Raw genomic sequence first — 11,707 nt, forward strand, 5'->3', positions numbered from 1 at the left:
TCACTCGTGCCTTAGTACCACTCATAGTCATTCTTATTAGTCTTATTATTTTGAGGGGAATATTATACTCTTCAAGTACCTTAAACAGTTCATTTCGATTAACACTGTCAAAAGCCTGCCTGAAGTCAACAAATAAAAAATGCAAATCCACATCATGTTCATAAAACTTTTCCATCATCTGTCTAATTATAAACATCTGATCAGTAGTGCTTCTGCCAGGGCAAAATCCACATTGGTACTCTGCCAGTATATCTTCTGTGTAACATTTTATTCTCTCACTGATCAATCCTGACAAGATCTTATAGACCACACTAAGAAGTGTGATGCCTCTGTAATCTCCGCATATCAATTTATCACCTTTCTTATAAATTGGGCATATTATTCCAGATTTCCATTTATGTGGCATTGTTTCATTTTCCCATATCATTACAATCAATCTATGTATTGCTGCCAACAATGCGTTACCACAAAGTTTGATAAGTTCAATTATCACCTCATCCTCGCCTGGAACTCTATTATTACTCATTTTCTTTATTACAACCCCACCCTGCAAAAAAATAAAACCGTTGTGAAACCAATGCAACAGCCTCGGAAGATGGATGGATGTAATGGAATTCGAACCTGCCGATATTTACAGACTAATGATTTATCACTTGCAACATGAAATGTCAGGACTTTGTTAAGACCTGGGAAAATGAATGAAGTGTCAAATGAGATATTAAAATTTAGATATGATCTGGTTGCACTTCAGGAAATTAGATGGCAGGGACAAGGAAGAATTGATAAGCCAGGGTACACATTATTTTATAGTGGACCAGAGAGGAGGACCGGACAATTCGGTGTAGGCTTTATAATAACCAAAAAGATGAGAAAAAGTCTTATGGAATTTGAAGCAATTAATGAAAGGATGTGTAGAATACGGTTGAGAGGAAGATTTAGAAACATAAAAATTATAAATGCACATGCGCCTACAGAAGAGAAAGATCAGAACAACAAAGAAGAGTTCTATGACAATCTGGAACAAGCATGTGGAAAGATCCAAAAGTATGATATGGTAACGGTATTGGGCGACTTTAATGCTCAGATAGGAAAGGACAAGAATCAACAAGGGGTTTCAGGGCGGCATACTCTACATGCAGAAAACAATGAGAATGGGAACCTTCTTTGCCAGTTTGCTGTCAGGAACAACATGATCATAACAAGTACCTGTTTCGAACATAAAAGAATTCACTTAGGAACATGGAAGGCACCTAACGGAACAATAAGCCAGATTGATCATATACTGGTTAATGCACGTCATGCCTCATCAGTTATTGATGTGAGAAGCTGCAGAGGGCCCAATTGTGATAGCGACCACTACCTGGTAAAATTAGTAATGAGGGAAAAATTGATAGCGGTGCAAAGAAACGAGATGGCCAAGAGAAAGAAGTGGAATATGAAAAAAATGAAAGACGAAGAAGTTATTAGTGAATATGTAAGTAAGGTACAGAGTAAACTGAAGGAGAAAGAGAATAACAGACTTCGAGTGGTTGAGGAAGAATGGGAAATAATAGAAGGAGTGATAAAGGAGGCAGCACAAGAAACTTTTGGAGAAGAGAAAACTAAAAGGAATGAGTGGTTTGATGAAGAGTGTATACAGGTTATAGATGAGAAGAATAAAGCTAGAGAGAGAATGCTACAGAGGGAAACTCGAAGTAATACTGAGAGGTATAAAGAACTAAGAAGGAAAGCACATAGGGTATGCAAGGAAAAGAAGAAAATGATGTATAAAAAGAAGATGCAAGAAATAGAAGAACTAAATCAGCAAAGTGAAATAAGAAAATTCTATAGAGCTATAAATAGAATGAGAATAGGATTTGAGCCAAGAATAGAAGTATGTAAGGATAAGAATGGGAAAGTAATTGTAGAAGAGAATCAGATACTCAATAGATGGGCAGAGCACTTTAAAGAGATTTTGAGTGAAGTGGAAGACCAAGAAGAAGAAGAGCAGTATAATAGGAATATACAAAATAGGGATGGTCATGAGGTACAAGTACCTAGTATTGAAGAAAGCCGTAAAATATAGGCTACTTACTCATGGACTTTTTCTTTTCTACGTATTTGTATACGTACTCTTATTTGCTAATTTGTGCGTAACCCCTAGAAATTAATTAATGGGAAGATTTAGTACAAATATTTGTCCCAAATGTCAATTTCAACTTTTGTCTTCTCGTTTAATATCTAAGAAACTAAAAGTTAAAATATACAAAACAGTAATTTTGCCTGTAATATTACATGGATGCGAAACTTGGTCCCTTAATTGAAAGATGAACATAAATTGAGAGTATTTGAAAATAAGATCCTTAGGAAAATATTTGGGCCTAAAAGGGATGAGGAGACAGGTGAGTGGAGAAGGTTACATTATTTATAAGTGCATAATTTGTATTCATGTCCAGATATTATTAGAATGATTAAATCAAGAAGACTTGGGTGGCAGGCCATGTGGCACGAATGGGAGAGGAAAGAAGAGTTTACAGGATTGTTATTCGGAAACCTGATGGTAAGAGACCTGTAGGAAGACCAAGACGAGATGGAGATGTTGAGATGGACCTAAAGGAAATTGGTAGGAATGGAAAGGAGTATATAAATCTTGCTCAGGATAGGGACAGATGGAAGGCCTGTGTTGCTGCAGCCATGAACCTTCGGGTTTAAGAAGGCTAGAGAGTTAGTTAGTTAGTCAATTTCAGGAGAGAAAAAACATTGCCATAGGATCACAATTGGAAGTTTGTGAGTGACGTGGAGAACTTTATGGGTTTTGGGAATATCCATTTCATAAGCGAAGTAGTCATATTCGGCGATTTTGTAACTAATATGACTGTAATTTCGGCTCTCCTTTCGATTAAAAAAGTAGAAATAAAAATTGAGATCTGCGAATTTATTCCAAATTTTTGACGTTCAGAGTCCTCCTTTGCACTCGCGGCTCTAGAGTCACTTTCCCGTTTATTTCCTTTTCCATGTTTCTGTTCTTCATCACAACATACAAAGAACCGAGCTCCGTGACGGCTTCAGGTGTTCCGGGTTCGATTCCTGACATGAGCATGGCTATTCTTTGTGAGTGTCCATTCACCAATTTCATTATATCATCACTTCATCCTCATCTTCGCGATTAGTCAAATGTGGCAGAAAAGCGAAGAAAAATAAACCAAATCAATTGTTGAAAAAATATATATATTTCTAACAAATGAAGAAATTAGTGGTGTGGGGAGCTTCATACAGTTTTGCAGTAAATTATCAGTAAATAAGTTGTAATTAAATCAATAATTAAATCATTCCCCAAAAGTAAGCTTCTGCTCGGCTTTACAGTGTGTCGTGCTTCAAATCAGTGCATTAGTCATGGTCTTGCAACATACCTAACAAGGCCAACGTAGGTTCATTCAGCTCCTTCCCGAGTTGCCTGCACATGATACAATTGCCGCTTGTGTTTTGGAATTGTTTTCCTACTCATAGCGAGTTTTTGTTCAGTCGTTTAAAATATTTTTTCTTCTGCCAATTCCTTGATGTCTGTGTTTATTGGTAGGCACTAAATACTAAATAATTCGAAATCAATGGCGTATCCAAATGGGGGGTATACAGGGTGATTCTAAAGGTATAGTACAAACGAAAACCACAGATACCTCCCATGAAATAGAGACGAAAGGTCCCCTTCCACTTTGCCGAGAGATGCCTCCGTGAGGAGCTAGACAACGCCGAAAACGTGTGAAAATGAACTTCACACCTCTGTACAGCCAGTACCAGTGAAGATAGAAAGGCGGAACAAACGAAGTCAAAAGGAACACCAAAGTCGCCCATCCGAAAAACACTAGGCGGCAGCTGCGCAACGCATGCGCATGGGGTTCCACAAAGGAAATAGGAGTGTCCCGCAAGACAAGTTAAGGGAAAGGGTAACGATCGACAACGGTAGGGAGAAAAGAAGCAATGAAGCATGAAGTAACAATTGCACAACGGGAAACAAACACATGCAGCGCGTGGGGAGTCCCCAAACACAGTGGGGAGACACCGCAGCAAGAACAAAGCACGGTTCAACAAAAGAGAAAGAGGACCGGACGGTGAATGGTACCTGTCAAGGAGATAACAAATGCGGGACGAGGGATTCCCCGCAGCAGCACCGAGGGGATGTCACACAGAGGTCGTGCTCCAGCAGGACAAACACAGCAACTACGGGCACAGGAGGTTTATTGCCACGCAAAGGTGCACTTACAGATAGGAATAGTACGTAGTCGTACCCCGGACTGACGTTGTTACAAAAGTTGCTCAAATTGACGACCACCACATTCAATGCAGGCATTGCAGCGTCGCAGGAAATTCTGGCGAACCCTATCAAAAATACCTGGCATGGTACACACCTCGGCCGATACTGCAAGTATCCGCGCTACCAATGTTTCCTTGTCAGGCCCCGGGGTCTCGTAGACGAGTGTTTTCACATTTCCCCAAAAGAAGAAATCCATTGGTGTGAGGTCAGGCGAACGGGCGGGCCAGGGGACGGGGCCCTCTCTGCCGATTCAGCGCTGTGGGTAGGTACGGTGCAAAAGGGTTCGCACTGTGCCATCAAAATGTTCAGGCGCTCCATCCAATTCAAACCACATATCATGTCGCACGTTGAGAGGTACATCTTCTAGCAGCTCTGGAAGAACTTATGCAACAAAGGTGCGATAGAGGCGGCCATTTAAACGTGGTGGCAGCAGGTATGGACCGATAATCTGTTCATCGAAGATATCTGCCCACATATTCACTTCAAACTGGGTCTGATGGTGCACCTCGACTGCTGCATGTGGTTTTTCATAATCCCACACATGGCTGTTTCGGCAATTGAAGATGCCCTCACGGGTGAATGTTGCCTCGTCCGTGAAAAGCACATGGCGCAAAAAACGGGGATCGTCGGTACAAAACTGCAACAGTCGTTGACAGAATTCCACACGTCGTGGGTAATCCCCAGCCTGCAACGCGTGGACTCGCTGTGGATGATAGGGATACAGCAGATCATCATGAAGGACACGCCACACTGTCGACTGTGATACTCCCACTGCACGTGCAATGCTACGGGTGCTAGTGGACGGTGTGTCGTCCACGCGAGCAAGTACGTCCTCCTCGACCGCCGCGGTGCGCACATGTCTTGGGTGACCGACATGATGGCCTGCACGTAACACACCCGATTCACCAAGGGTACGGTGTACGTTCGAAAACAACCTGCTGTCGGGTTGTCGCCGGATACCGTCCGCGATAAAGGCGTGCAGCTGCTCGGCAATTGCCATCTGCCAAGGCCCCTCAGTTCTACAAATGTGTAGCGTTCCATGGACGGTGAGGATAGTGCCAATTATGGAATACTGTACTGCAGTGCACAGGTGGCACACTCACTCACACTGGTCACAACGGCTTTGAAACAACGTACTCAATTGTCGTACGTCAAGCACACCACCACCGCACCGGCTCTTTCACTGACACGCTCCCTGACGCTGCACTTCCAATCAGCCCACACGTCCGCACGGCGCTGTTGTACAATCAGCTGACGTTCCTGAGCCACCCGTGCCTGTGCTCTTCACTACCTGACCACTGCCGTCAGGTGGGGCCATGTACTCTGGGGCCTTGTCATCGTGGAACACGTGTAGCGTCCTTCATTCTTGCCCCATTCACCCACAACACGTACTTCGTCCGTCTTGCTCGAGCCGACGGGGAGCACTACGTACGATCGTGTGGTGTTTGTGTACACCAATGTGAGGTAACCCAGCAGTTGTACAGACGTGCATACCCCCACGTAGCTTCATTACACGATTGTCCCACGCAGTTTATCTGTCCAGCCTTGCTCGGCCCGGTCTCACACCCACTCGGCAGTGTGCGGCTGCGGTGGTGTGAGGCCACGCTTGATTTCGGAGCGGAAGGCTGCGGCCGAGGAGGGACTCGAGTTGTTCGGCTGGGGTTGCGCTCGGAAGCAAGCAGCCGCGTCAGGTCTGGGAACGGTGGACCTGGTGATCGGGATGGAAACACTCCGACCTCGTCCATTAGTGTCGTCCACCGTACGGAGTGGTGGGGTCCGTACGACACTCCTGCAGCCTTTCGTCCGCTCCCACCCAGCGATGTGCCTCCGGCTTCATTTCTAAGAGGCTGATTGAGTCCCATCACGACGTTTGTTACAACGTCAGTACGGGGTACGTGGTCCTATCTGTACGTGCACCTTTCATTAGCAATAACCTCCTGTGCCCGTAGTTGCTGTGTTTGTCCTGCTGGCGCACGACCTCTGTGTGACATCCCCTCGGTGCTGCTACGGGGAATCCCTCGTCCCGCATTTGTTGTCTCCTTGGCAGGTACCATTCCCGTCCGGTCCTCTTTCTCTTTTGTTGCACCGTGCTTTGTTCTTGCTGCGGTGTCTCCCCACTGTGTTTTGGGGACTCCCCTTGCGCTGCACCGCCAGCGCCGCCATTTCTGCCCCGAACCATGTACGCGTCTGTTGCCTGTCAAGTGTCACGAACCACTTTGCTTGCATTCTCGGTGTGTCTTTACATCCTACGTCGTCCTCCCGTGGTTCTGCAACCCCGCACTACTTTTCTCGACTGCACTGCTTCAGTCATGGTGTTTGTTTTCCGCTGTGCAATTGTTACTTCATGCTTCATAGCTTCTTTTCTCCCTACCGTTGTCGATCGCTACCCTTTCCCTTAACTTGTCTTGCGGGACACTCCTATTTCCTTTGTGAAACCCCATGCGCATGCGTTGCGCAGCTGCCGCCTAGTGTTTTTCGGAAGGGCGACTTTGGTGTTCCTTTAGACTTCGTTTGTTCCGCCTTTCTATCTTCACTGGTACTGGCTGTACAGAGGTGTGAAGTTCATTTTCACACGTTTTCGGCGTTGTCTAGCTCCTCACGGAGGCATCTCTCGGCAAAGTGGAAGGGGACCTTTCGTCTCTATTTCATGGGAGGTATCTGTGGTTTTCGTTTGTACTATACCTTTAGAATCACCCTGTATAGGGTTACCAGCAGAGGCGTCTCGTGAACGCATGCGGTTCATGCTGCGCGTGCGTCAATTGTGGGAAAAAGGAAAGCTTGCTCTGCGACGACATTCATGAGCATTTCTACATTCTAATTTCTTCATATAGGAGAAGTATCTAAAGTCGTTTTCACGTTCAGAAGACACAACGGCGCTTATGGAGAAACCGCACAGTGTTGCCAATACAGCGAGCGCTAGCTCATGTCGCCGGGAAATGATGAGCTTCCTTCACAATGAAGGTGTTACATATTTTGTATATATAATGATAATTATATGTAATTATTAATATTAAACTGTGAACGTTACAGTTCCCCTTTTTCGTACGATCCATTGCGATCACTACAAGCGCGAGTGTAATGCACGAAATAAAAACACGTTGTCTATAACAATGACACTTCAGAAATCACTTAAAAAAGTAAAAATCACCGAGCGCTCACACAACTGAAAACACTTTTTCGAGAGAGCAAAAAAGTCGAAACAGACCAAAGCAGATCTCTCACTCAAGTAAGGGGAACCTGGCACGTGGGTTAGATTCAAGTTGCAACCCAAACAAACAAATGAGTTATGGCACACTTGAACGGATAAGACGTCAATGCGTATGAATCAAGCTCTGCACTCCACCGCGAGAGCTTCGAACTCAAATTACGGGTGGTACGCAAATAACTGACTGCTTTATTATCTGTTACAATTTCGAAATGTTTCCCAATTAAATAAAACCTAAAGGTTTTGAGGGCATACAGAACCGCTGATAGTTCTAGTTCCATGATGGACAATTTTTCTTCCCCTTTTTTGAGTGTTCGACTTGCATATGCTACAGGAAGGAAATCATTATTTGCGTTTGGCTGTGTTAAAATAGCACCAAGGCCTTTCAGACTAGCATCACAGTAGACGCGTGTTTCTTTAGAAGGGTCATAGGGTAGCAAAACTGGGGCAGTTATTAAAGCGTGTTTTAAGTTTGTAAAAGCTGTTTCTTGGTCTTCCCCCCATACAATTTTTTTTCCTTTGCCCAAAAGGGACAGGAGAGGTTGGGCCTTCTCTGAAAAGGATGGGACGTATCTACGGACATATGAACATAAACCTAAAAATCGTTTAACTTGTTTTGTGGTGGAGGGGGTGCGGTAAGTCTTAATAGAAGAAATAATACGGTCACTCAAGCGTAGGCCATAACGACCCACCAAATGTCCAAGGGCGAGTATCTCAAAATAACCAAATTTACATTTGTGTGGAGAAATTTTCAAGCCAGCGTTTTGTAGACACTGAAACAATTTTTCCAGGGTTGTCAACATTTCATTAAAGGTATGGCCCCAGGTAAATAAATCATCCATATAGAAGGCGAAGTTATCACTTTGCATTCCGCTACAAGCCAATTGAAGGGTTCGATTCATCGCTGCTGGGGAGGTTACATGACCTTGACTTAAAACATTAAATTCAAAATGACCTAGGTTGGGAATAGAGAAAGCTGTGTACTGTTTACTGTCTTCTGTGAGTGGTATTTGAAAAAATCCGGAACGTAAATCGCAACTAGAATAGTACTGCTTTCCCCCCATATCGTGCAAGATAGACTGAATGGAAGGCATGGCCATCGCATCGAACACAGAGCGTTTATTCAAAAAGCGACCGTCTTGAATAAAACGGTAACTTCCGTCACGCTTTTTCACAAGAATAGCTGGTGAGTTATAAGGACTTGTACCATCCCGGATTATTCCCTGTTTTTTCAAATTCTCAATTTGTGTCTTTATCTCTGTCCGCAAATGCACCGGGATCGGATATTGCTGCTTATGGAACGGAGTAGGATCAGAAAGCTTTATCCTGTGTTTGTAATTGGTGGCAAGGCCCATGTCATTTTCGGACCAACTGAAAACATTTTTGTATTTTAACAAAAGCTCTAAAAGTTGATTTTTCTCATGGTCGTCCAATTGAGGATTAATGTCAAATTTGGATATATCCACTTGTGGGATATCGTCGTTTTCTGATTCTTCCTGTGTTAAATTAACTGTTACAGAACTATTTTCCTGATCCACCGTTGCCAACTCACAAGATTCTGCGCCACCGATCCGAGTACCTTTGTGAATTATAATTCTATAATTCAAAGGGTTGGATACCCAAACAAGTTGTGTAGCAGGGTTGAGTATCGACCTTGGTACCATTATGCCAGATTTAGCCTGAAAATTTGCATCCGGCTCAAGTAAAGTTAAATTTGGATTTGCTGTATTGACTAATTTTAAAGGGACGCACAAATGTGATCGTGGTTTCACAACAATTCGTTTAGAAGCCACATATTCAGGTTCAACAGTATGTACCAGCAAACCTGCCAATTTAACGGAAACATCAAAAGCTTTCCTCGATTCAAACCGAATGCGGTTGCGTGGGGGAGTGCCAAATCTGCTCAAAGCCAATTTATTGTTTGCAAAATCTAAAGTTGCACTTTGGGCTTTTAGAAAATCATTACCAAGGATGGTATTATGACCAAAATCTTGTATCACCCTGAAGGGGTGCCTAAATGTAAATCCATTTAGAGAAAAATCTAAAAGTACAATTTCTTTAATTGTTAAACAATTATTCGTGACACCTTTAACTAGAGTGTTGATTTTAAACCTCTTAGCATGGGCAGGAATACCCTTATCACTTGTTACACTTATTTGGCTCCCACAATCGACAATAAACTTTTGACGTTCCCCATTTACGTTGGCATGTACATAAATGAGGTCTTCAGACGGGAAAGTAGAGACTAAAATCTTTTTACCGCCCGCAGGTATGTCTCCATTACTTGCGGTTAACTGGCGTTTAAATCGTCTGGATTCTGAAGACAAAATTCTTGGTGGTGATTAGGAAAACCACATTTATAACAAAGTTGTTGGCCACGCCGGTCACCTTGATCGGGACGACCGCGGGAGGCTGGGGAACCTCGCCCCCGGCCACGCTGAAAATTGGAACGATTCTGAAACCGGCCGTTGTTTGAACGGTAGCCTCTACTTCCCCTGCCCTGAAAGCCTCGTCTGTTGTTTGAACCACGATTGTGATTAAAATTACCCCTTCGATAATTTTTGCCTACAGTTTGAAAATTGTCGTGATCATTTGACTGTATAACTTCCTCGACTTGTAACGCTAGGTTGCTAACCTGCTTAGCCAAAGCTTCTACAGCGGACGGTTCTGAAGTTGGGAGAGACGTTTGTTGTTTTTTGACAAGATCCAATTCAGCTTGCAAGGCTTGCAGCTGATTAGTCATGTCTTGATTTGCCCGAGATGCTGATTCCGGAGCAACCGCCGTAGTGCTAACTACGGGGTTCTGGTGAGGAATGCGCAACTCAGCAGGAGACGGGAAAAGAGTTTCCTTTTGAGCCGAATGCAAGAGCTCTTGCACCGTTCTACGGCGCATAAGGAACTTTGCTTTTTCATATTCCTTGAGGTCTTTCAAAAGCTCCGGAACTGAATTATATTGTTTTTTGTATATCTCCCTGATAAATTCCGGTTGAAGACCTGCGTTTATGTATTTAAGCTGCTTATTAACAGCCATGTTAGGGTCCATCTTAAACAAGAGGGTCTGCTTGTCCCTAACATAAGAGGATACCGGTTCATCGTCCCTGTGGAACCGATATCTGATCTGCTCCTCGATCTGCAGCTGATCAAGGGAGCCTGTGAATTCTTCAATAAGTTTGTTCTTGACGTCCTCATAGCTGACTAAATTGACGCCTGGTTGCTGGCTAATTGCATTAAACCAGCGGAGGGCTGGGCCACATAACAACGCCGGGAATAATTGTCGTTTTTTCGTCTCGTCCCAATTGTTCAGAATCGCCGCACTTTCGAAACGGTCTATGAATTTAGAAACATCCTCCCCCGAGGCACCCTGAAACTGGATGCTCTCGAACATGAAGGGATGAACAAAAGGTAGTTGAGCCATGGTGGGTGGGTCCACAAGAACTGTGGGACGAGTATCAATTTGAAGGTGAGCCTGCGCGCGTGCGCGGCTTCTAGTTAATGGAGGACTTCTGATTGGGGTGGATGAGGCACAAGGTAGGCCCTCCACATCAAAAGACGGACCAACAGCATTATTGGCAAGAATGATGAGCCTATCCAATGTGGTATCAAGCTCGTCCTCCAACTCTATAAATGACATAAGGCATTACTAACAATGGTGACGTACCGTATTTTAAAAAAATAACCCCCCGTTAGTAAAAAATTCCGCGAAGAAACAAGTCTAACATGATATTAATGCATTTCAATTTGCATTTATTTCAGAGTGAATTGAATGAAAAAAAAAAAAAATCCGCAGCCTACCCTTTTAATTTTCACGCTGCTCTAATTTTTCATCACATTTCCGTAAAAATGGATGAAAAGCCACGCATCTCTAACCACGTAGCGATGCCTATCCTTTCAATTGTCATGTTTGTTTAGGAAAACAAGGCATGACGCTTTTCATTTCCAAAAGAAAATGAAAAGGCCCGCATCAATCCACCACGTAGCGTTCCTCTGAACGCGGGGATCTTAAATAGGGATGTACTATTAGTACTAGTTGATGGTAGAGACAGCCCTGAACGGGCAGGTACAAATATCTAACTATTCATTAAAATAGACTCATGATTCGTTTCTAGACTGAAGTGAGCAATGCAAATGGCAGAATGGGTGTAGACTAGCTTACCCTGTTCGGTTTGGAAATAAGGACCAGTAGCTCCTGCTTCTCCGATGATTCCAGATAAAAA

This window comes from Lepisma saccharinum, chromosome 20 (genome assembly GCF_977018435.1).
Source record: "Lepisma saccharinum chromosome 20, izLepSacc3.1, whole genome shotgun sequence".
NCBI classification, from domain to species: Eukaryota; Metazoa; Arthropoda; class Insecta; order Zygentoma; family Lepismatidae; genus Lepisma; species Lepisma saccharinum.